Source organism: Pseudophryne corroboree, chromosome 6 (genome assembly GCF_028390025.1).
Source record: "Pseudophryne corroboree isolate aPseCor3 chromosome 6, aPseCor3.hap2, whole genome shotgun sequence".
Taxonomy (NCBI): Eukaryota; Metazoa; Chordata; class Amphibia; order Anura; family Myobatrachidae; genus Pseudophryne; species Pseudophryne corroboree.
Genome location: NC_086449.1, coordinates 5,919,275 through 5,945,214, shown reverse-complemented (window position 1 = coordinate 5,945,214; position 25,940 = coordinate 5,919,275).

Here is a 25,940-nt window from a genome sequence, read left to right as displayed (position 1 = left end):
AGGGCAACTTAGGTAGAATAAAGCCAGTTTGTGCAAGGGCCTCCAAATTGCCTCTTTTTCCTGCCAGTATAAGTACGGACTGTCTGACGTGCCTACTTGGATGCGGTCACTCATATAATCCTCCACCATTCTATTAATGTTGAGAGAATCATATGCAGTGACAGTAGACGACATGTCCGTAATCGTTGTCAGGTCCTTCAGTCCGGACCAGATGTCAGCATCAGCAGTCGCTCCAGACTGCCCTGCATCACCGCCAGCGGGTGGGCTCGGAATTCTGAGCCTTTTCCTCGCACCCCCAGTTGCGGGAGAATGTGAAGGAGGAGATGTTGACAGGTCGCGTTCCGCTTGACTTGACAATTTTGTCACCAGCAGGTCTTTCAACCCCAGCAGACTTGTGTCTGCCGGAAAGAGAGATCCAAGGTAGGCTTTAAATCTAGGATCGAGCACGGTGGCCAAAATGTAGTGCTCTGATTTCAACAGATTGACCACCCGTGAATCCTTGTTAAGCGAATTAAGGGCTCCATCCACAAGTCCCACATGCCTAGCGGAATCGCTCCGTGTTAGCTCCTCCTTCAATGTCTCCAGCTTCTTCTGCAAAAGCCTGATGAGGGGAATGACCTGACTCAGGCTGGCAGTGTCTGAACTGACTTCACGTGTGGCAAGTTCAAAGGGCATCAGAACCTTGCACAACGTTGAAATCATTCTCCACTGCGCTTGAGACAGGTGCATTCCACCTACTATATCGTGCTCAATTGTATAGGCTTGAATGGCCTTTTGCTGCTCCTCCAACCTCTGAAGCATATAGAGGGTTGAATTCCACCTCGTTACCACTTCTTGCTTCAGATGATGGCAGGGCAGGTTCAGTAGTTTTTGGTGGTGCTCCAGTCTTCTGTACGTGGTGCCTGTACGCCGAAAGTGTCCCGCAATTCTTCTGGCCACCGACAGCATCTCTTGCACGCCCCTGTCGTTTTTTAAAAAATTCTGCACCACCAAATTCAAGGTATGTGCAAAACATGGGACGTGCTGGAATTTGCCCATATTTAATGCACACACAATATTGCTGGCGTTGTCCGATGCCACAAATCCACAGGAGAGTCCAATTGGGGTAAGCCATTCCGCGATGATCTTCCTCAGTTGCCGTAAGAGGTTTTCAGCTGTGTGCGTATTCTGGAAAGCGGTGATACAAAGCGTAGCCTGCCTAGGAAAGAGTTGGCGTTTGCGAGATGCTGCTACTGGTGCCGCCGCTGCTGTTCTTGCGGCGGGAGTCCATACATCTACCCAGTGGGCTGTCACAGTCATATAGTCCTGACCCTGCCGTGCTCCACTTGTCCACATGTCCGTGGTTAAGTGGACATTGGGTACAACTGCATTTTTTAGGACACTGGTGAGTCTTTTTCTGACGTCCGTGTACATTCTCGGTATCGCCTGCCTAGAGAAGTGGAACCTAGATGGTATTTGGTAACGGGGGCACACTGCCTCAATAAATTGTCTAGTTCCCTGTGAACTAACGGCGGATACCGGACGCACGTCTAACACCAACATAGTTGTCAAGGCCTCAGTTATCCGCTTTGCAGCAGGATGACTGCTGTGATATTTCATCTTCCTCGCAAAGGACTGTTGAACAGTCAATTGCTTACTGGAAGTAGTACAAGTGGGCTTACGACTTCCCCTCTGGGATGACCATCGACTCCCAGCAGCAACAACAGCAGCGCCAGCAGCAGTAGGCGTTACACGCAAGGATGCATCGGAGGAATCCCAGGCAGGAGAGGAATCGTCAGAATTGCCAGTGACATGGCCTGCAGGACTATTGGCATTCCTGGGGAAGGAGGAAATTGACACTGAGGGAGTTGGTGGGGTGGTTTGCGTGAGCTTGGTTACAAGAGGAAGGGATTTACTGGTCAGTGGACTGCTTCCGCTGTCACCCAAAGTTTTTGAACTTGTCACTGACTTATTATGAATGCGCTGCAGGTGACGTATAAGGGAGGATGTTCCGAGGTGGTTAACGTCCTTACCCCTACTTATTACAGCTTGACAAAGGGAACACACGGCTTGACACCTGTTGTCCGCATTTCTGGTGAAATACTTCCACACCGAAGAGCTGATTTTTTTGGTATTTTCACCAGGCATGTCAACGGCCATATTCCTACCACGGACAACAGGTGTCTCCCCGGGTGCCTGACTTAAACAAACCACCTCACCATCAGAATCCTCCTGGTCAATTTCCTCCCCAGCGCCAGCAACACCCATATCCTCCTCATCCTGGTGTACATCAACACTGACATCTTCAATCTGACTATCAGGAACTGGACTGCGGGTGCTCCTTCCATCACTTGCAGGGGGCGTGCAAATGGTGGAAGGCGCATGCTCTTCACGTCCAGTGTTGGGAAGGTCAGGCATCGCAACCGACACAATTGGAGTCGGACTCTCCTTTTGGATTTGGGATTTCGAAGAACGCACAGTTCTTTGCTGTGCTTTTGCCAGCTTTAGTCTTTTCATTTTTCTAGCGAGAGGCTGAGTGCTTCCATCCTCATGTGAAGCTGAACCACTAGCCATGAACATAGGCCAGGGCCTCAGCCGTTCCTTGCCACTCCGTGTGGTAAATGGCATATTGGCAAGTTTACGCTTCTCCTCCGACAATTTTATTTTAGGTTTTGGAGTCCTTTTTTTACTGATATTTGGTGTTTTGGATTTGACATGCTCTGTACTATGACATTGGGCATCGGCCTTGGCAGACGACGTTGCTGGCATTTCATCGTCTCGGCCATGACTAGTGGCAGCAGCTTCAGCACGAGGTGGAAGTGGATCTTGATCTTTCCCTAATTTTGGAACCTCAACATTTTTGTTCTCCATATTTTAATAGGCACAACTAAAAGGCACCTCAGGTAAACAATGGAGATGGATGGATTGGATACTAGTATACAATTATGGACGGGATGCCGAGTGCCGACACAGAGGTAGCCACAGCCGTGAAATACCGCACTGTACTGTGTCTGCTGCTAATATATAGACTGGTTGATAAAGAGATAGTATACTCGTAACTAGTATGTATGTATAAAGAAAGAAAAAAAAACCACGGTTAGGTGGTATATACAATTATGGACGGGCTGCCGAGTGCCGACACAGAGGTAGCCACAGCCGTGAACTACCGCACTGTACTGTGTCTGCTGCTAATATATAGACTGGTTGATAAAGAGATAGTATACTCGTAACTAGTATGTATGTATAAAGAAAGAAAAAAAAACCACGGTTAGGTGGTATATACAATTATGGACGGGCTGCCGGGTGCCGACACAGAGGTAGCCACAGCCGTGAACTACCGCACTGTACTGTGTCTGCTGCTAATATAGACTGGTTGATAAAGAGATAGTATACTCGTAACTAGTATGTATGTATAAAGAAAGAAAAAAAAACCACGGTTAGGTGGTATATACAATTATGGACGGGCTGCCGAGTGCCGACACAGAGGTAGCCACAGCCGTGAACTACCGCACTGTACTGTGTCTGCTGCTAATATAGACTGGTTGATAAAGAGATAGTATACTCGTAACTAGTATGACTATAAAGAAAGAAAAAAAAACCACGGTTAGGTGGTATATACAATTATGGACGGGCTGCCGAGTGCCGACACAGAGGTAGCCACAGCCGTGAACTACCGCACTGTACTGTGTCTGCTGCTAATATATAGACTGGTTGATAAAGAGATAGTATACTCGTAACTAGTATGTATGTATAAAGAAAGAAAAAAAAACCACGGTTAGGTGGTATATACAATTATGGACGGGCTGCCGAGTGCCGACACAGAGGTAGCCACAGCCGTGAACTACCGCACTGTACTGTGTCTGCTGCTAATATAGACTGGTTGATAAAGAGATAGTATACTCGTAACTAGTATGACTATAAAGAAAGAAAAAAAAACCACGGTTAGGTGGTATATACAATTATGGACGGGCTGCCGAGTGCCGACACAGAGGTAGCCACAGCCGTGAACTACCGCACTGTACTGTGTCTGCTGCTAATATATAGACTGGTTGATAAAGAGATAGTATACTCGTAACTAGTATGTATGTATAAAGAAAGAAAAAAAAAAACACGGTTAGGTGGTATATACAATTATGGACGGGCTGCCGAGTGCCGACACAGAGGTAGCCACAGCCGTGAACTACCGCACTGTACTGTGTCTGCTGCTAATATAGACTGGTTGATAAAGAGATAGTATACTCGTAACTAGTATGACTATAAAGAAAGAAAAAAAAACCACGGTTAGGTGGTATATACAATTATGGACGGGCTGCCGAGTGCCGACACAGAGGTAGCCACAGCCGTGAACTACCGCACTGTACTGTGTCTGCTGCTAATATATAGACTGGTTGATAAAGAGATAGTATACTCGTAACTAGTATGTATGTATAAAGAAAGAAAAAAAAACCACGGTTAGGTGGTATATACAATTATGGACGGGCTGCCGAGTGCCGACACAGAGGTAGCCACAGCCGTGAACTACCGCACTGTACTGTGTCTGCTGCTAATATAGACTGGTTGATAAAGAGATAGTATACTCGTAACTAGTATGTATGTATAAAGAAAGAAAAAAAAACCACGGTTAGGTGGTATATACAATTATGGACGGGCTGCCGAGTGCCGACACAGAGGTAGCCACAGCCGTGAACTACCGCACTGTACTGTGTCTGCTGCTAATATAGACTGGTTGATAAAGAGATAGTATACTACTAATATTATATATACTGGTGGTCAGGTCACTGGTCACTAGTCACACTGGCAGTGGCACTCCTGCAGCAAAAGTGTGCACTGTTTAATTTTAATATAATATTATGTACTCCTGGCTCCTGCTATAACCTATAACTGGCACTGCAGTGCTCCCCAGTCTCCCCCACAATTATAAGCTGTGTGAGCTGAGCACAGTCAGATATATATATACATTGATGCAGCACACTGGGCTGAGCAGTGCACACAGATATGGTATGTGACTGAGTCACTGTGTGTATCGTTTTTTTCAGGCAGAGAACGGATATATTAAATAAAACAAACAACTGCACTGTCTGGTGGTCACTGTGGTCGTCAGTCACTAAACTCTGCACTCTCTTCTACAGTATCACAGCCTCAGGTCAATCTCTCTCTCTCTCTCTCAACCCTAATCTAAATGGAGAGGACGCCAGCCACGTCCTCTCCCTATCAATCTCAATGCACGTGTGAAAATGGCGGCGACGCGCGGCTCCTTATATAGAATCCGAGTCTCGCGATAGAATCCGAGCCTCGCGAGAATCCGACAGCGTCATGATGACGTTCGGGCGCGCTCGGGTTAACCGAGCAAGGCGGGAAGATCGGAGTCGCTCGGACCCGTGAAAAAAAACATGAAGTTCGGGCGGGTTCGGATTCAGAGAAACCGAACCCGCTCATCTCTAATTATTATACAGTGCGGTGTGACCAGTGTCAGCGTATACTCAGTATTATTATACAGAGCGGTGTGATCGGTATCAGCGTATACTCAGTGTTATTATACAGTGCGGTGTGACCAGTATCAGCGTATACTCAGTATTATTATACAGAGCGGTGTGACCGGTATCAGCGTATACTCAGTATTATTATACAGAGCGGTGTGACCGGTATCAGCGTATACTCAGTATTATTATACAGAGCGGTGTGACCGGTATCAGCGTATACTCAGTATTATTATACAGAGAGGTGTGACCGGTATCAGCGTATACTCAGTGTTATTATACAGAGCGGTGTGACCGGTATCAGTGTATACTCAGTATTTATTATACAGAGCGGTGTGACCGGTATCAGCGTATACTCAGTATTATCATACAGAGCGGTGTGACCGGTATCAGCGTATACTTAGTGTTATTATACAGAGTGGTGTGATCGGTATCAGCATATACTCAGTGTTATTATACTGAGCGGTGTGACCGGTATCAGCGTATACTCAGTGTTATTATACAGAGCGGTGTGACCGGTATCAGCGTATACTCAGTATTATTATACAGAGCGGTGTGACCGGTATCAGCGTATACTCAGTATTATTATACAGAGCAGTGTGACCGGTATCAGCGTATACTCAGTGTTATTATACAGAGCGGTGTGACCGGTATCAGCGTATACTCAGTATTATTATACAGAGCGGTGTGACCAGTATCAGCGTATACTCAGTATTATTATACAGAGCGGTGTGACCGGTATCAGCGTATACTCAGTATTATTATACAGAGCGGTGTGACCGGTATCAGCGTATACTCAGTGTTATTATACTGAGCGGTGTGACCGGTATCAGCGTATACTCAGTGTTATTATACAGAGCGGTGTGACCGGTATCAGCGTATACTCAGTATTATTATACAGAGCGGTGTGACCGGTATCAGCGTATACTCAGTATTATTATACAGAGCGGTGTGACCGGTATCAGTGTATACTCAGTGTTATTATACAGAGCGGTGTGACCGATATCAGCGTATACTCAGTATTATTATACAGAGCGGTGTGACCGGTATCAGCGTATACTCAGTATTATCATACAGAGCGGTGTGACCGGTATCAGCGTATACTTAGTGTTATTATACAGAGTGGTGTGATCGGTATCAGCATATACTCAGTGTTATTATACTGAGCGGTGTGACCGGTATCAGCGTATACTCAGTGTTATTATACAGAGCGGTGTGACCGGTATCAGCGTATACTCAGTATTATTATACAGAGCGGTGTGACCGGTATCAGCGTATACTCAGTATTATTATACAGAGCAGTGTGACCGGTATCAGCGTATACTCAGTGTTATTATACAGAGCGGTGTGACCGGTATCAGCGTATACTCAGTATTATTATACAGAGCGGTGTGACCAGTATCAGCGTATACTCAGTATTATTATACAGAGCGGTGTGACCGGTATCAGCGTATACTCAGTATTATTATACAGAGCGGTGTGACCGGTATCAGCGTATACTCAGTGTTATTATACTGAGCGGTGTGACCGGTATCAGCGTATACTCAGTGTTATTATACAGAGCGGTGTGACCGGTATCAGCGTATACTCAGTGTTATTATACTGAGCGGTGTGACCGGTATCAGCGTATACTCAGTGTTATTATACAGAGCGGTGTGACCGGTATCAGCGTATACTCAGTGTTATTATACTGAGCGGTGTGACCGGTATCAGCGTATACTCAGTATTATCATACAGAGTGGTGTGACCGGTATCAGCGTATACTTAGTGTTATTATACAGAGTGGTGTGACCGGTATCAGCGTATACTCAGTATTATTATACAGAGCGGTGTGACCGGTATCAGCGTATACTCAGTATTATTATACAGAGCGGTGTGACCGGTATCAGCGTATACTCAGTATTATTATACAGAGCGGTGTGACCGGTATCAGCGTATACTCAGTGTTATTATACAGAGCGGTGTGACCGGTATCAGCGTATACTCAGTATTATTATACAGAGCGGTGTGACCGGTATCAGCGTATACTCAGTGTTATTATACAGAGTGGTGTGACCGGTATCAGCGTATACTCAGTATTATTATACAGTGCGGTGTGACCGGTATCAGTGTATACTCAGTATTATTATACAGAGCGGTGTGACCGGTATCAGCGTATACTCAGTGTTATTATACAGAGCGGTGTGACCGGTATCAGCGTATACTCAGTATTATTATACAGAGCGGTGTGACCGGTATCAGCGTATACTCAGTGTTATTATACAGAGTGGTGTGACCGGTATCAGCGTATACTCAGTATTATTATACAGTGTGGTGTGACTGGTATCAGCGTATACTCAGTATTATTATACAGTGCGGTGTGACCGGTATCAGCGTATACTCAGTATTATCATACAGTGGGGTGTGACCGGTATCAGCGTATACTCAGTATTATCATACAGTGGGGTGTGACCGGTATCAGCGTATACTCAGTATTATTATACAGAGCGGTGTGACCAGTATCAGCGTATACTCAGTATTATTATACAGAGCGGTGTGACCGGTATCAGCGTATACTCAGTATTATTATACAGAGCGGTGTGACTGGTATCAGCGTATATACTCAGTGTTATTATACAGAGCGGTGTGACCGGTATCAGCGTATACTCAGTATTATTATACAGAGCGGTGTGACCGGTATCAGCGTATACTCAGTATTATTATACAGTGGGGTGTGACCGGTATCAGCGTATACTCAGTATTATTATACAGAGCGGTGTGACCAGTATCAGCGTATACTCAGTATTATTATACAGAGCGGTGTGACCGGTATCAGCGTATACTCAGTATTATTATACAGAGCGGTGTGACTGGTATCAGCGTATATACTCAGTGTTATTATACAGAGCGGTGTGACCGGTATCAGCGTATACTCAGTGTTATTATACAGAGCGATGTGACCGGTATCAGCGTATACTCAGTATTATTATACAGAGCGGTGTGACCGGTATCAGCGTATACTCAGTATTATTATACAGAGTGGTGTGACCGGTATCAGCGTATACTCAGTATTATTATACAGAGCGGAGTGACCGGTATCAGCGTATACTCAGTGTTATTATACAGAGCGATGTGACCGGTATCAACGTATACTCAGTGTTATAATACAGAGCGGTGTGACCGGTATCAGCGTATACTCAGTGTTATTATACAGAGGGGTGTGACCGGTATCAGCGTATACTCAGTATTATTATACAGTGGGGTGTGACCGGTATCAGCGTATACTCAGTATTATTATACAGAGCGGTGTGACCAGTATCAGCGTATACTCAGTATTTTTATACAGAGCGGTGTGACCGGTATCAGCGTATACTCAGTGTTATTATACAGAGCGGTGTGACTGGTATCAGCGTATACTCAGTGTTATTATACAGAGCGGTGTGACCGGTATCAGCGTATACTCAGTATTATTATACAGAGCGGTGTGACCGGTATCAGCGTATACTCAGTGTTATAATACAGAGCGGTGTGACCGGTATCAGCGTATACTCAGTATTACTATACTGAGCGGTGTGACCGGTATCAGCGTATACTCAGTATTATTATACAGAGCGGTATGACCGGTATCAGCGTATACTCAGTATTATTATACAGAGCGGTGTGACCGGTATCAGCGTATACTCAGTGTTATTATACAGAGAGGTGTGACCGGTATCAGCGTATACTCAGTGTTATTATACAGAGCGGTGTGATCGGTATCAGCGTATACTCAGTATTATTATACAGTGCGGTATGACCGGTATCAGCATATACTCAGTATTACTATACAGAGCGGTGTGACCAGTATCAGCGTATACTCAGTATTATTATACAGAGTGGTGTGACCGGTATCAGCGTATACTCAGTATTATTATACAGAGCGGTGTGACCGGTATCAGCGTATACTCAGTATTATTATACAGAGCGGTGTGACCGGTATCAGCGTATATTCAGTATTATTATACAGTGTGGTGTGACTGGTATCAGCGTATACTCAGTATTATTATACAGAGCGGTGTGACCGGTATCAGTGTATACTCAGTGTTATTATACAGAGCGGTGTGACCGGTATCAGCGTATACTCAGTATTATTATACAGTGTGGTGTGACCGGTATCAGCGTATACTCAGTGTTATTATACAGAGCGGTGTGACCGGTATCAGCGTATACTCAGTATTATTATACAGAGCGGTGTGACCGGTATCAGCGTATACTCAGTATTATTATACAGAGCGGTGTGACCGGTATCAGTGTATACTCAGTGTTATTATACAGAGCGGTGTGACCGGTATCAGCGTATACTCAGTATTATTATACAGAGCGGTGTGACCGGTATCAGCGTATACTCAGTATTATTATACAGTGCGGGGTGACCGGTATCAGCGTATACTCAGTATTATTATACAGTGCGGTGTGACCGGTATCAGCGTATACTCAGTATTATTATACAGAGCGGTGTGACCGGTATCAGCGTATACTCAGTATTATTATACAGAGCGGTGTGACCAGTATCAGCGTATACTCAGTATTATTATACAGAGCGGTGTGACCGGTATCAGCGTATACTCAGTATTATTATACAGTGTGGTGTGACCGGTATCAGCGTATACTCAGTATTATTATACAGAGCGGTGTGACCGGTATCAGCGTATACTCAGTATTATTATACAGTGCGGTGTGACCGGTATCAGCGTATACTCAGTATTATTATACAGAGCGGTATGATCGGTATCAGCGTATACTCAGTGTTATTATACAGAGCGGTGTGACCGGTATCAGCGTATACTCAGTATTATTATACAGTGTGGTGTGACTGGTATCAGCGTATACTCAGTGTTATTATGCAGAGCGGTGAGACCGGTATCAGCGTATACTCAGTATTATTATACAGAGCGGTGTGACCGGTATCAGCGTATACTCAGTGTTATTATACAGAGCGGTGTGACCAGTATCAGCGTATACTCAGTGTTATTATACAGAGCGGTGTGACCGGTATCAGCGTATACTCAGTATTATTATACAGAGCGGTGTGACCGGTATCAGCGTATACTCAGTATTATTATACAGAGCAGTGTGACCGGTATCAGCGTATACTCAGTATTATTATACAGTGTGGTGTGACCGGTATCAGCGTATATTCAGTATTATTATACAGTGTGGTGTGACCGGTATCAGCGTATACTCAGTATTATTATACAGAGCGGTGTGACCGGTATCAGCGTATACTCAGTATTATTATACAGTGCGGTGTGACCGGTATCAGCGTATACTCAGTATTATTATACAGTGCGGTGTGACCGGTATCAGCGTATACTCAGTATTATCATACAGTGTGGTGTGACCGGTATCAGCGTATACTCAGTATTATCATACAGTGTGGTGTGACCGGTATCAGCGTATACTCAGTGTTATTATACAGTGCGGTGTGATCGGTATCAGCGTATACTCAGTATTATTATACAGAGCGGTGTGACTGGTATCAGCGTATACTCAGTGTTATTATACAGAGCGGTGTGACTGGTATCAGCGTATACTCAGTGTTATTATACAGAGCGGTGTGACCGGTATCAGCGTATACTCAGTATTATTATACAGAGCGGTGTGACCGGTATCAGCGTATACTCAGTATTATTATACAGAGCGGTGTGACTGGTATCAGCGTATACTCAGTGTTATTATACAGAGCGGTGTGACCGGTATCAGCGTATACTCAGTATTATTATACAGAGCGGTGTGACCGGTATCAGCGTATACTCAGTGTTATTATACAGAGTGGTGTGACCGGTATCAGCGTATACTCAGTATTATTATACAGAGCGGTGTGACCGGTATCAGTGTATACTCAGTGTTATTATACAGAGCGGTGTGACCGGTATCAGCGTATACTCAGTATTATTATACAGTGTGGTGTGACCGGTATCAGCGTATATTCAGTATTATTATACAGTGTGGTGTGACTGGTATCAGCGTATACTCAGTATTATTATACAGAGCGGTGTGACCGGTATCAGTGTATACTCAGTGTTATTATACAGAGCGGTGTGACCGGTATCAGCGTATACTCAGTATTATTATACAGTGTGGTGTGACCGGTATCAGCGTATACTCAGTGTTATTATACAGAGCGGTGTGACCGGTATCAGCGTATACTCAGTATTATTATACAGAGCGGTGTGACCGGTATCAGCGTATACTCAGTATTATTATACAGAGCGGTGTGACCGGTATCAGTGTATACTCAGTGTTATTATACAGAGCGGTGTGACCGGTATCAGCGTATACTCAGTATTATTATACAGAGCGGTGTGACCGGTATCAGCGTATACTCAGTATTATTATACAGTGCGGGGTGACCGGTATCAGCGTATACTCAGTATTATTATACAGTGCGGTGTGACCGGTATCAGCGTATACTCAGTATTATTATACAGAGCGGTGTGACCGGTATCAGCGTATACTCAGTATTATTATACAGAGCGGTGTGACCAGTATCAGCGTATACTCAGTATTATTATACAGAGCGGTGTGACCGGTATCAGCGTATACTCAGTATTATTATACAGTGTGGTGTGACCGGTATCAGCGTATACTCAGTATTATTATACAGAGCGGTGTGACCGGTATCAGCGTATGCTCAGTGTTATTATACTGAGCGGTGTGACCGGTATCAGCGTATACTCAGTGTTATTATACAGAGCGGTGTGACCGGTATCAGCGTATACTCAGTATTATTATACAGAGCGGTGTGACCGGTATCAGCGTATACTCAGTATTATTATACAGAGCGGTGTGACCGGTATCAGTGTATACTCAGTGTTATTATACAGAGCGGTGTGACCGATATCAGCGTATACTCAGTATTATTATACAGAGCGGTGTGACCGGTATCAGCGTATACTCAGTATTATCATACAGAGCGGTGTGACCGGTATCAGCGTATACTTAGTGTTATTATACAGAGTGGTGTGATCGGTATCAGCATATACTCAGTGTTATTATACTGAGCGGTGTGACCGGTATCAGCGTATACTCAGTGTTATTATACAGAGCGGTGTGACCGGTATCAGCGTATACTCAGTATTATTATACAGAGCGGTGTGACCGGTATCAGCGTATACTCAGTATTATTATACAGAGCAGTGTGACCGGTATCAGCGTATACTCAGTGTTATTATACAGAGCGGTGTGACCGGTATCAGCGTATACTCAGTATTATTATACAGAGCGGTGTGACCAGTATCAGCGTATACTCAGTATTATTATACAGAGCGGTGTGACCGGTATCAGCGTATACTCAGTATTATTATACAGAGCGGTGTGACCGGTATCAGCGTATACTCAGTGTTATTATACTGAGCGGTGTGACCGGTATCAGCGTATACTCAGTGTTATTATACAGAGCGGTGTGACCGGTATCAGCGTATACTCAGTGTTATTATACTGAGCGGTGTGACCGGTATCAGCGTATACTCAGTGTTATTATACAGAGCGGTGTGACCGGTATCAGCGTATACTCAGTGTTATTATACTGAGCGGTGTGACCGGTATCAGCGTATACTCAGTATTATCATACAGAGTGGTGTGACCGGTATCAGCGTATACTTAGTGTTATTATACAGAGTGGTGTGACCGGTATCAGCGTATACTCAGTATTATTATACAGAGCGGTGTGACCGGTATCAGCGTATACTCAGTATTATTATACAGAGCGGTGTGACCGGTATCAGCGTATACTCAGTATTATTATACAGAGCGGTGTGACCGGTATCAGCGTATACTCAGTGTTATTATACAGAGCGGTGTGACCGGTATCAGCGTATACTCAGTATTATTATACAGAGCGGTGTGACCGGTATCAGCGTATACTCAGTGTTATTATACAGAGTGGTGTGACCGGTATCAGCGTATACTCAGTATTATTGTACAGTGCGGTGTGACCGGTATCAGTGTATACTCAGTATTATTATACAGAGCGGTGTGACCGGTATCAGCGTATACTCAGTGTTATTATACAGAGCGGTGTGACCGGTATCAGCGTATACTCAGTATTATTATACAGAGCGGTGTGACCGGTATCAGCGTATACTCAGTGTTATTATACAGAGTGGTGTGACCGGTATCAGCGTATACTCAGTATTATTATACAGTGTGGTGTGACTGGTATCAGCGTATACTCAGTATTATTATACAGTGCGGTGTGACCGGTATCAGCGTATACTCAGTATTATCATACAGTGGGGTGTGACCGGTATCAGCGTATACTCAGTATTATCATACAGTGGGGTGTGACCGGTATCAGCGTATACTCAGTATTATTATACAGAGCGGTGTGACCAGTATCAGCGTATACTCAGTATTATTATACAGAGCGGTGTGACCGGTATCAGCGTATACTCAGTATTATTATACAGAGCGGTGTGACTGGTATCAGCGTATATACTCAGTGTTATTATACAGAGCGGTGTGACCGGTATCAGCGTATACTCAGTATTATTATACAGAGCGGTGTGACCGGTATCAGCGTATACTCAGTATTATTATACAGTGGGGTGTGACCGGTATCAGCGTATACTCAGTATTATTATACAGAGCGGTGTGACCAGTATCAGCGTATACTCAGTATTATTATACAGAGCGGTGTGACCGGTATCAGCGTATACTCAGTATTATTATACAGAGCGGTGTGACTGGTATCAGCGTATATACTCAGTGTTATTATACAGAGCGGTGTGACCGGTATCAGCGTATACTCAGTGTTATTATACAGAGCGATGTGACCGGTATCAGCGTATACTCAGTATTATTATACAGAGCGGTGTGACCGGTATCAGCGTATACTCAGTATTATTATACAGAGTGGTGTGACCGGTATCAGCGTATACTCAGTATTATTATACAGAGCGGAGTGACCGGTATCAGCGTATACTCAGTGTTATTATACAGAGCGATGTGACCGGTATCAACGTATACTCAGTGTTATAATACAGAGCGGTGTGACCGGTATCAGCGTATACTCAGTGTTATTATACAGAGGGGTGTGACCGGTATCAGCGTATACTCAGTATTATTATACAGTGGGGTGTGACCGGTATCAGCGTATACTCAGTATTATTATACAGAGCGGTGTGACCAGTATCAGCGTATACTCAGTATTTTTATACAGAGCGGTGTGACCGGTATCAGCGTATACTCAGTGTTATTATACAGAGCGGTGTGACTGGTATCAGCGTATACTCAGTGTTATTATACAGAGCGGTGTGACCGGTATCAGCGTATACTCAGTATTATTATACAGAGCGGTGTGACCGGTATCAGCGTATACTCAGTGTTATAATACAGAGCGGTGTGACCGGTATCAGCGTATACTCAGTATTACTATACTGAGCGGTGTGACCGGTATCAGCGTATACTCAGTATTATTATACAGAGCGGTATGACCGGTATCAGCGTATACTCAGTATTATTATACAGAGCGGTGTGACCGGTATCAGCGTATACTCAGTGTTATTATACAGAGAGGTGTGACCGGTATCAGCGTATACTCAGTGTTATTATACAGAGCGGTGTGATCGGTATCAGCGTATACTCAGTATTATTATACAGTGCGGTATGACCGGTATCAGCATATACTCAGTATTACTATACAGAGCGGTGTGACCAGTATCAGCGTATACTCAGTATTATTATACAGAGTGGTGTGACCGGTATCAGCGTATACTCAGTATTATTATACAGAGCGGTGTGACCGGTATCAGCGTATACTCAGTATTATTATACAGAGCGGTGTGACCGGTATCAGCGTATATTCAGTATTATTATACAGTGTGGTGTGACTGGTATCAGCGTATACTCAGTATTATTATACAGAGCGGTGTGACCGGTATCAGTGTATACTCAGTGTTATTATACAGAGCGGTGTGACCGGTATCAGCGTATACTCAGTATTATTATACAGTGTGGTGTGACCGGTATCAGCGTATACTCAGTGTTATTATACAGAGCGGTGTGACCGGTATCAGCGTATACTCAGTATTATTATACAGAGCGGTGTGACCGGTATCAGCGTATACTCAGTATTATTATACAGAGCGGTGTGACCGGTATCAGTGTATACTCAGTGTTATTATACAGAGCGGTGTGACCGGTATCAGCGTATACTCAGTATTATTATACAGAGCGGTGTGACCGGTATCAGCGTATACTCAGTATTATTATACAGTGCGGGGTGACCGGTATCAGCGTATACTCAGTATTATTATACAGTGCGGTGTGACCGGTATCAGCGTATACTCAGTATTATTATACAGAGCGGTGTGACCGGTATCAGCGTATACTCAGTATTATTATACAGAGCGGTGTGACCAGTATCAGCGTATACTCAGTATTATTATACAGAGCGGTGTGACCGGTATCAGCGTATACTCAGTATTATTATACAGTGTGGTGTGACCGGTATCAGCGTATACTCAGTATTATTATACAGAGCGGTGTGACCGGTATCAGCGTATACTCAGTATTATTATACAGTGCGGTGTGACCGGTATCAGCGTATACTCAGTATTATTATACAGAGCGGTATGATCGGTATCAGCGTATACTCAGTGTTATTATACAGAGCGGTGTGACCGGTATCAGCGTATACTCAGTATTATTATACAGTGTGGTGTGACTGGTATCAGCGTATACTCAGTGTTATTATGCAGAGCGGTGAGACCGGTATCAGCGTATACTCAGTATTATTATACAGAGCGGTGTGACCGGTATCAGCGTATACTCAGTGTTATTATACAGAGCGGTGTGACCAGTATCAGCGTATACTCAGTGTTATTATACAGAGCGGTGTGACCGGTATCAGCGTATACTCAGTATTATTATACAGAGCGGTGTGACCGGTATCAGCGTATACTCAGTATTATTATACAGAGCAGTGTGACCGGTATCAGCGTATACTCAGTATTATTATACAGTGTGGTGTGACCGGTATCAGCGTATATTCAGTATTATTATACAGTGTGGTGTGACCGGTATCAGCGTATACTCAGTATTATTATACAGAGCGGTGTGACCGGTATCAGCGTATACTCAGTATTATTATACAGTGCGGTGTGACCGGTATCAGCGTATACTCAGTATTATTATACAGTGCGGTGTGACCGGTATCAGCGTATACTCAGTATTATCATACAGTGTGGTGTGACCGGTATCAGCGTATACTCAGTATTATCATACAGTGTGGTGTGACCGGTATCAGCGTATACTCAGTGTTATTATACAGTGCGGTGTGATCGGTATCAGCGTATACTCAGTATTATTATACAGAGCGGTGTGACTGGTATCAGCGTATACTCAGTGTTATTATACAGAGCGGTGTGACTGGTATCAGCGTATACTCAGTGTTATTATACAGAGCGGTGTGACCGGTATCAGCGTATACTCAGTATTATTATACAGAGCGGTGTGACCGGTATCAGCGTATACTCAGTATTATTATACAGAGCGGTGTGACTGGTATCAGCGTATACTCAGTGTTATTATACAGAGCGGTGTGACCGGTATCAGCGTATACTCAGTATTATTATACAGAGCGGTGTGACCGGTATCAGCGTATACTCAGTGTTATTATACAGAGTGGTGTGACCGGTATCAGCGTATACTCAGTATTATTATACAGAGCGGTGTGACCGGTATCAGTGTATACTCAGTGTTATTATACAGAGCGGTGTGACCGGTATCAGCGTATACTCAGTATTATTATACAGTGTGGTGTGACCGGTATCAGCGTATATTCAGTATTATTATACAGTGTGGTGTGACTGGTATCAGCGTATACTCAGTATTATTATACAGAGCGGTGTGACCGGTATCAGTGTATACTCAGTGTTATTATACAGAGCGGTGTGACCGGTATCAGCGTATACTCAGTATTATTATACAGTGTGGTGTGACCGGTATCAGCGTATACTCAGTGTTATTATACAGAGCGGTGTGACCGGTATCAGCGTATACTCAGTATTATTATACAGAGCGGTGTGACCGGTATCAGCGTATACTCAGTATTATTATACAGAGCGGTGTGACCGGTATCAGTGTATACTCAGTGTTATTATACAGAGCGGTGTGACCGGTATCAGCGTATACTCAGTATTATTATACAGAGCGGTGTGACCGGTATCAGCGTATACTCAGTATTATTATACAGTGCGGGGTGACCGGTATCAGCGTATACTCAGTATTATTATACAGTGCGGTGTGACCGGTATCAGCGTATACTCAGTATTATTATACAGAGCGGTGTGACCGGTATCAGCGTATACTCAGTATTATTATACAGAGCGGTGTGACCAGTATCAGCGTATACTCAGTATTATTATACAGAGCGGTGTGACCGGTATCAGCGTATACTCAGTATTATTATACAGTGTGGTGTGACCGGTATCAGCGTATACTCAGTATTATTATACAGAGCGGTGTGACCGGTATCAGCGTATACTCAGTATTATTATACAGTGCGGTGTGACCGGTATCAGCGTATACTCAGTATTATTATACAGAGCGGTATGATCGGTATCAGCGTATACTCAGTGTTATTATACAGAGCGGTGTGACCGGTATCAGCGTATACTCAGTATTATTATACAGTGTGGTGTGACTGGTATCAGCGTATACTCAGTGTTATTATACAGAGCGGTGAGACCGGTATCAGCGTATACTCAGTATTATTATACAGAGCGGTGTGACCGGTATCAGCGTATACTCAGTGTTATTATACAGAGCGGTGTGACCAGTATCAGCGTATACTCAGTGTTATTATACAGAGCGGTGTGACCGGTATCAGCGTATACTCAGTATTATTATACAGAGCGGTGTGACCGGTATCAGCGTATACTCAGTATTATTATACAGAGCAGTGTGACCGGTATCAGCGTATACTCAGTATTATTATACAGTGTGGTGTGACCGGTATCAGCGTATATTCAGTATTATTATACAGTGTGGTGTGACTGGTATCAGCGTATACTCAGTATTATTATACAGAGCGGTGTGACCGGTATCAGCGTATACTCAGTATTATTATACAGAGCGGTGTGACCGGTATCAGCGTATACTCAGTATTATTATACAGAGCGGTGTGACCGGTATCAGTGTATACTCAGTGTTATTATACAGAGCGGTGTGACCGGTATCAGCGTATACTCAGTGTTATTATACAGAGCGGTGTGACTGGTATCAGCGTATACTCAGTGTTATTATACAGAGCGGTGTGACCGGTATCAGCGTATACTCAGTATTATAATACAGAGCGGTGTGACCGGTATCAGCGTATACTCAGTATTACTATACTGAGCGGTGTGACCGGTATCAGCGTATACTCAGTATTATTATACAGAGCGGTATGACCGGTATCAGCGTATACTCAGTATTATTATACAGAGCGGTGTGACCGGTATCAGTGTATACTCAGTGTTATTATACAGAGAGGTGTGACCGGTATTAGCGTATACTCAGTATTATTATACAGAGCGGTGTGATCGGTATCAGCGTATACTCAGTATTATTATACAGTGCGGTATGACCGGTATCAGCGTATACTCAGTATTACTATACAGAGCGGTGTGACCGGTATCAGCGTATACTCAGTATTATTATACAGAGCGGTGTGACCAGTATCAGCGTATACTCAGTATTATTATACAGAGTGGTGTGACCGGTATCAGCGTATACTCAGTATTATTATACAGAGCGGTGTGACCGGTATCAGCGTATACTCAGTATTATTATACAGAGCGGTGTGACTGGTATCAGCGTATACTCAGTGTTATTATACAGAGCGGTGTGACTGGTATCAGCGTATACTCAGTATTATTATACAGAGCGGTGTGACCGGTATCAGCGTATACTCAGTATTATTATACAGTGCGGTGTGACCGGTATCAGCGTATACTCAGTATTATTATACAGAGCGGTATGATCGGTATCAGCGTATACTCAGTGTTATTATACAGAGCGGTGTGACCGGTATCAGCGTATACTCAGTATTATTATACAGTGTGGTGTGACTGGTATCAGCGTATACTCAGTGTTATTATACAGAGCGGTGAGACCGGTATCAGCGTATACTCAGTATTATTATACAGAGCGGTGTGACCGGTATCAGCGTATACTCAGTGTTATTATACAGAGCGGTGTGACCAGTATCAGCGTATACTCAGTGTTATTATACAGAGCGGTGTGACCGGTATCAGCGTATACTCAGTATTATTATACAGAGCGGTGTGACCGGTATCAGCGTATACTCAGTATTATTATACAGAGCAGTGTGACCGGTATCAGCGTATACTCAGTATTATTATACAGTGTGGTGTGACCGGTATCAGCGTATATTCAGTATTATTATACAGTGTGGTGTGACCGGTATCAGCGTATACTCAGTATTATTATACAGAGCGGTGTGACCGGTATCAGCGTATACTCAGTATTATTATACAGAGCGGTGTGACCGGTATCAGCGTATACTCAGTATTATTATACAGAGCGGTGTGACTGGTATCAGCGTATACTCAGTGTTATTATACAGAGCGGTGTGACCGGTATCAGCGTATACTCAGTATTATTATACAGAGCGGTGTGACCGGTATCAGCGTATACTCAGTGTTATTATACAGAGTGGTGTGACCGGTATCAGCGTATACTCAGTATTATTATACAGAGCGGTGTGACCGGTATCAGTGTATACTCAGTGTTATTATACAGAGCGGTGTGACCGGTATCAGCGTATACTCAGTATTATTATACAGTGTGGTGTGACCGGTATCAGCGTATATTCAGTATTATTATACAGTGTGGTGTGACTGGTATCAGCGTATACTCAGTATTATTATACAGAGCGGTGTGACCGGTATCAGTGTATACTCAGTGTTATTATACAGAGCGGTGTGACCGGTATCAGCGTATACTCAGTATTATTATACAGTGTGGTGTGACCGGTATCAGCGTATACTCAGTGTTATTATACAGAGCGGTGTGACCGGTATCAGCGTATACTCAGTATTATTATACAGAGCGGTGTGACCGGTATCAGCGTATACTCAGTATTATTATACAGAGCGGTGTGACCGGTATCAGTGTATACTCAGTGTTATTATACAGAGCGGTGTGACCGGTATCAGCGTATACTCAGTATTATTATACAGAGCGGTGTGACCGGTATCAGCGTATACTCAGTATTATTATACAGTGCGGGGTGACCGGTATCAGCGTATACTCAGTATTATTATACAGTGCGGTGTGACCGGTATCAGCGTATACTCAGTATTATTATACAGAGCGGTGTGACCGGTATCAGCGTATACTCAGTATTATTATACAGAGCGGTGTGACCAGTATCAGCGTATACTCAGTATTATTATACAGAGCGGTGTGACCGGTATCAGCGTATACTCAGTATTATTATACAGTGTGGTGTGACCGGTATCAGCGTATACTCAGTATTATTATACAGAGCGGTGTGACCGGTATCAGCGTATACTCAGTATTATTATACAGTGCGGTGTGACCGGTATCAGCGTATACTCAGTATTATTATACAGAGCGGTATGATCGGTATCAGCGTATACTCAGTGTTATTATACAGAGCGGTGTGACCGGTATCAGCGTATACTCAGTATTATTATACAGTGTGGTGTGACTGGTATCAGCGTATACTCAGTGTTATTATACAGAGCGGTGAGACCGGTATCAGCGTATACTCAGTATTATTATACAGAGCGGTGTGACCGGTATCAGCGTATACTCAGTGTTATTATACAGAGCGGTGTGACCAGTATCAGCGTATACTCAGTGTTATTATACAGAGCGGTGTGACCGGTATCAGCGTATACTCAGTATTATTATACAGAGCGGTGTGACCGGTATCAGCGTATACTCAGTATTATTATACAGAGCGGTGTGACCGGTATCAGCGTATACTCAGTATTATTATACAGAGCGGTGTGACCGGTATCAGCATATACTCAGTATTATTATACAGAGCGGTGTGACCGGTATCAGCGTATACTCAGTATTATTATACAGTGTGGTGTGACCGGTATCAGCGTATACTCAGTATTATTATACAGTGCGGTGTGACCGGTATCAGCGTATACTCAGTATTATTTTACAGATCGGTGTGACCGGTATCAGCGTATACTCAGTATTATCATACAGTGTGGTGTGACCGGTATCAGTGTATACTCAGTATTATTATACAGAGTGGTGTGACCGGTATCAGCGTATACTCAGTATTATTATACAGAGCGGTGTGACCGGTATCAGCGTATACTCAGTATTATCATACAGAGCGGTGTGATCGGTATCAGCGTATACTCAGTGTTATTATACAGAGCGGTGTGACCGGTATCAGCGTATACTCAGTGTTATTATACAGAGCGGTGTGACCGGTATCACCGTATACTCAGTGTTATTATACAGAGCATTGTGACCGGTATCAGCGTATATTCAGTATTATTATACAGAGCGGTGTGACCGGTATCAGCGTATACTCAGTATTATCATACAGAGCGGTGTGATCGGTATCAGCGTATACTCAGTATTATTATACAGAGCGGTGTGACCGGTATCAGCGTATACTCAGTATTATTATACAGAGCGGTGTGACCGGTATCAGCGTATACTCAGTATTATCATACAGTGTGGTGTGACCGGTATCAGCGTATACTCAGTATTATTATACAGTGCGGTGTGACCGGTATCAGCGTATACTCAGTATTATCATACAGTGTGGTGTGACCGGTATCAGCGTATACTCAGTATTATTATACAGAGCGGTGTGACCGGTATCAGCGTATACTCAGTATTATCATACAGTGTGGTGTGACCGGTATCAGTGTATACTCAGTATTATTATACAGAGAGGTGTGACCGGTATCAGCGTATACTCAGTATTATTATACAGAGCGGTGTGACCGGTATCAGCGTATACTCAGTATTATTATACAGAGCGGTGTGACCGGTATCAGCGTATACTCAGTATTATTATACAGAGCGGTGTGACCAGTATCAGTGTATACTCAGTATTATTATACAGAGTGGTGTGACCGGTATCAGCGTATACTCAGTATTATTATACAGTGTGGTGTGACCGGTATCAGCGTATACTCAGTATTATTATACAGAGCGGTGTGACCAGTATCAGTGTATACTCAGTATTATTATACAGAGCATTGTGACCGGTATCAGCGTATACTCAGTATTATTATACAGAGCGGTGTGACCGGTATCAGCGTATACTCAGTGTTATTATACAGAGCGGTGTGACCAGTATCAGCGTATACTCAGTGTTATTATACAGAGAGGTGTGACCGGTATTAGCGTATACTCAGTATTATTATACAGAGCGGTGTGATCGGTATCAGCGTATACTCAGTATTATTATACAGTGCGGTATGACCGGTATCAGCGTATACTCAGTATTACTATACAGAGCGGTGTGACCGGTATCAGCGTATACTCAGTATTATTATACAGAGCGGTGTGACCAGTATCAGCGTATACTCAGTATTATTATACAGAGTGGTGTGACCGGTATCAGCGTATACTCAGTATTATTATACAGAGCGGTGTGACCGGTATCAGCGTATACTCAGTATTATTATACAGAGCGGTGTGACTGGTATCAGCGTATACTCAGTGTTATTATACAGAGCGGTGTGACTGGTATCAGCGTATACTCAGTATTATTATACAGAGCGGTGTGACCGGTATCAGCGTATACTCAGTATTATTATACAGTGCGGTGTGACCGGTATCAGCGTATACTCAGTATTATTATACAGAGCGGTATGATCGGTATCAGCGTATACTCAGTATTATTATACAGAGCGGTGTGACCGGTATCAGCGTATACTCAGTATTATTATACAGAGCGGTGTGACCGGTATCAGTGTATACTCAGTGTTATTATACAGAGCGGTGTGACCGGTATCAGCGTATACTCAGTATTATTATACAGAGCGGTGTGACCGGTATCAGCGTATACTCAGTATTATTATACAGTGCGGGGTGACCGGTATCAGCGTATACTCAGTATTATTATACAGTGCGGTGTGACCGGTATCAGCGTATACTCAGTATTATTATACAGAGCGGTGTGACCGGTATCAGCGTATACTCAGTATTATTATACAGAGCGGTGTGACCAGTATCAGCGTATACTCAGTATTATTATACAGAGCGGTGTGACCGGTATCAGCGTATACTCAGTATTATTATACAGTGTGGTGTGACCGGTATCAGCGTATACTCAGTATTATTATACAGAGCGGTGTGACCGGTATCAGCGTATACTCAGTATTATTATACAGTGCGGTGTGACCGGTATCAGCGTATACTCAGTATTATTATACAGAGCGGTATGATCGGTATCAGCGTATACTCAGTGTTATTATACAGAGCGGTGTGACCGGTATCAGCGTATACTCAGTATTATTATACAGTGTGGTGTGACTGGTATCAGCGTATACTCAGTGTTATTATACAGAGCGGTGAGACCGGTATCAGCGTATACTCAGTATTATTATACAGAGCGGTGTGACCGGTATCAGCGTATACTCAGTGTTATTATACAGAGCGGTGTGACCAGTATCAGCGTATACTCAGTGTTATTATACAGAGCGGTGTGACCGGTATCAGCGTATACTCAGTATTATTATACAGAGCGGTGTGACCGGTATCAGCGTATACTCAGTATTATTATACAGAGCGGTGTGACCGGTATCAGCGTATACTCAGTATTATTATACAGAGCGGTGTGACCGGTATCAGCATATACTCAGTATTATTATACAGAGCGGTGTGACCGGAATCAGCGTATACTCAGTATTATTATACAGTGTGGTGTGACCGGTATCAGCGTATACTCAGTATTATTATACAGTGCGGTGTGACCGGTATCAGCGTATACTCAGTATTATTTTACAGATCGGTGTGACCGGTATCAGCGTATACTCAGTATTATCATACAGTGTGGTGTGACCGGTATCAGTGTATACTCAGTATTATTATACAGAGTGGTGTGACCGGTATCAGCGTATACTCAGTATTATTATACAGAGCGGTGTGACCGGTATCAGCGTATACTCAGTATTATCATACAGAGCGGTGTGATCGGTATCAGCGTATACTCAGTGTTATTATACAGAGCGGTGTGACCGGTATCAGCGTATACTCAGTGTTATTATACAGAGCGGTGTGACCGGTATCACCGTATACTCAGTGTTATTATACAGAGCATTGTGACCGGTATCAGCGTATATTCAGTATTATTATACAGAGCGGTGTGACCGGTATCAGCGTATACTCAGTATTATCATACAGAGCGGTGTGATCGGTATCAGCGTATACTCAGTATTATTATACAGAGCGGTGTGACCGGTATCAGCGTATACTCAGTATTATTATACAGAGCGGTGTGACCGGTATCAGCGTATACTCAGTATTATCATACAGTGTGGTGTGACCGGTATCAGCGTATACTCAGTATTATTATACAGTGCGGTGTGACCGGTATCAGCGTATACTCAGTATTATCATACAGTGTGGTGTGACCGGTATCAGCGTATACTCAGTATTATTATACAGAGCGGTGTGACCGGTATCAGCGTATACTCAGTATTATCATACAGTGTGGTGTGACCGGTATCAGTGTATACTCAGTATTATTATACAGAGAGGTGTGACCGGTATCAGCGTATACTCAGTATTATTATACAGAGCGGTGTGACCGGTATCAGCGTATACTCAGTATTATTATACAGAGCGGTGTGACCGGTATCAGCGTATACTCAGTATTATTATACAGAGCGGTGTGACCAGTATCAGTGTATACTCAGTATTATTATACAGAGTGGTGTGACCGGTATCAGCGTATACTCAGTATTATTATACAGTGTGGTGTGACCGGTATCAGCGTATACTCAGTATTATTATACAGAGCGGTGTGACCAGTATCAGTGTATACTCAGTATTATTATACAGAGCATTGTGACCGGTATCAGCGTATACTCAGTATTATTATACAGAGCGGTGTGACCGGTATCAGCGTATACTCAGTGTTATTATACAGAGCGGTGTGACCAGTATCAGCGTATACTCAGTGTTATTATACAGAGAGGTGTGACCGGTATTAGCGTATACTCAGTATTATTATACAGAGCGGTGTGATCGGTATCAGCGTATACTCAGTATTATTATACAGTGCGGTATGACCGGTATCAGCGTATACTCAGTATTACTATACAGAGCGGTGTGACCGGTATCAGCGTATACTCAGTATTATTATACAGAGCGGTGTGACCAGTATCAGCGTATACTCAGTATTATTATACAGAGTGGTGTGACCGGTATCAGCGTATACTCAGTATTATTATACAGAGCGGTGTGACCGGTATCAGCGTATACTCAGTATTATTA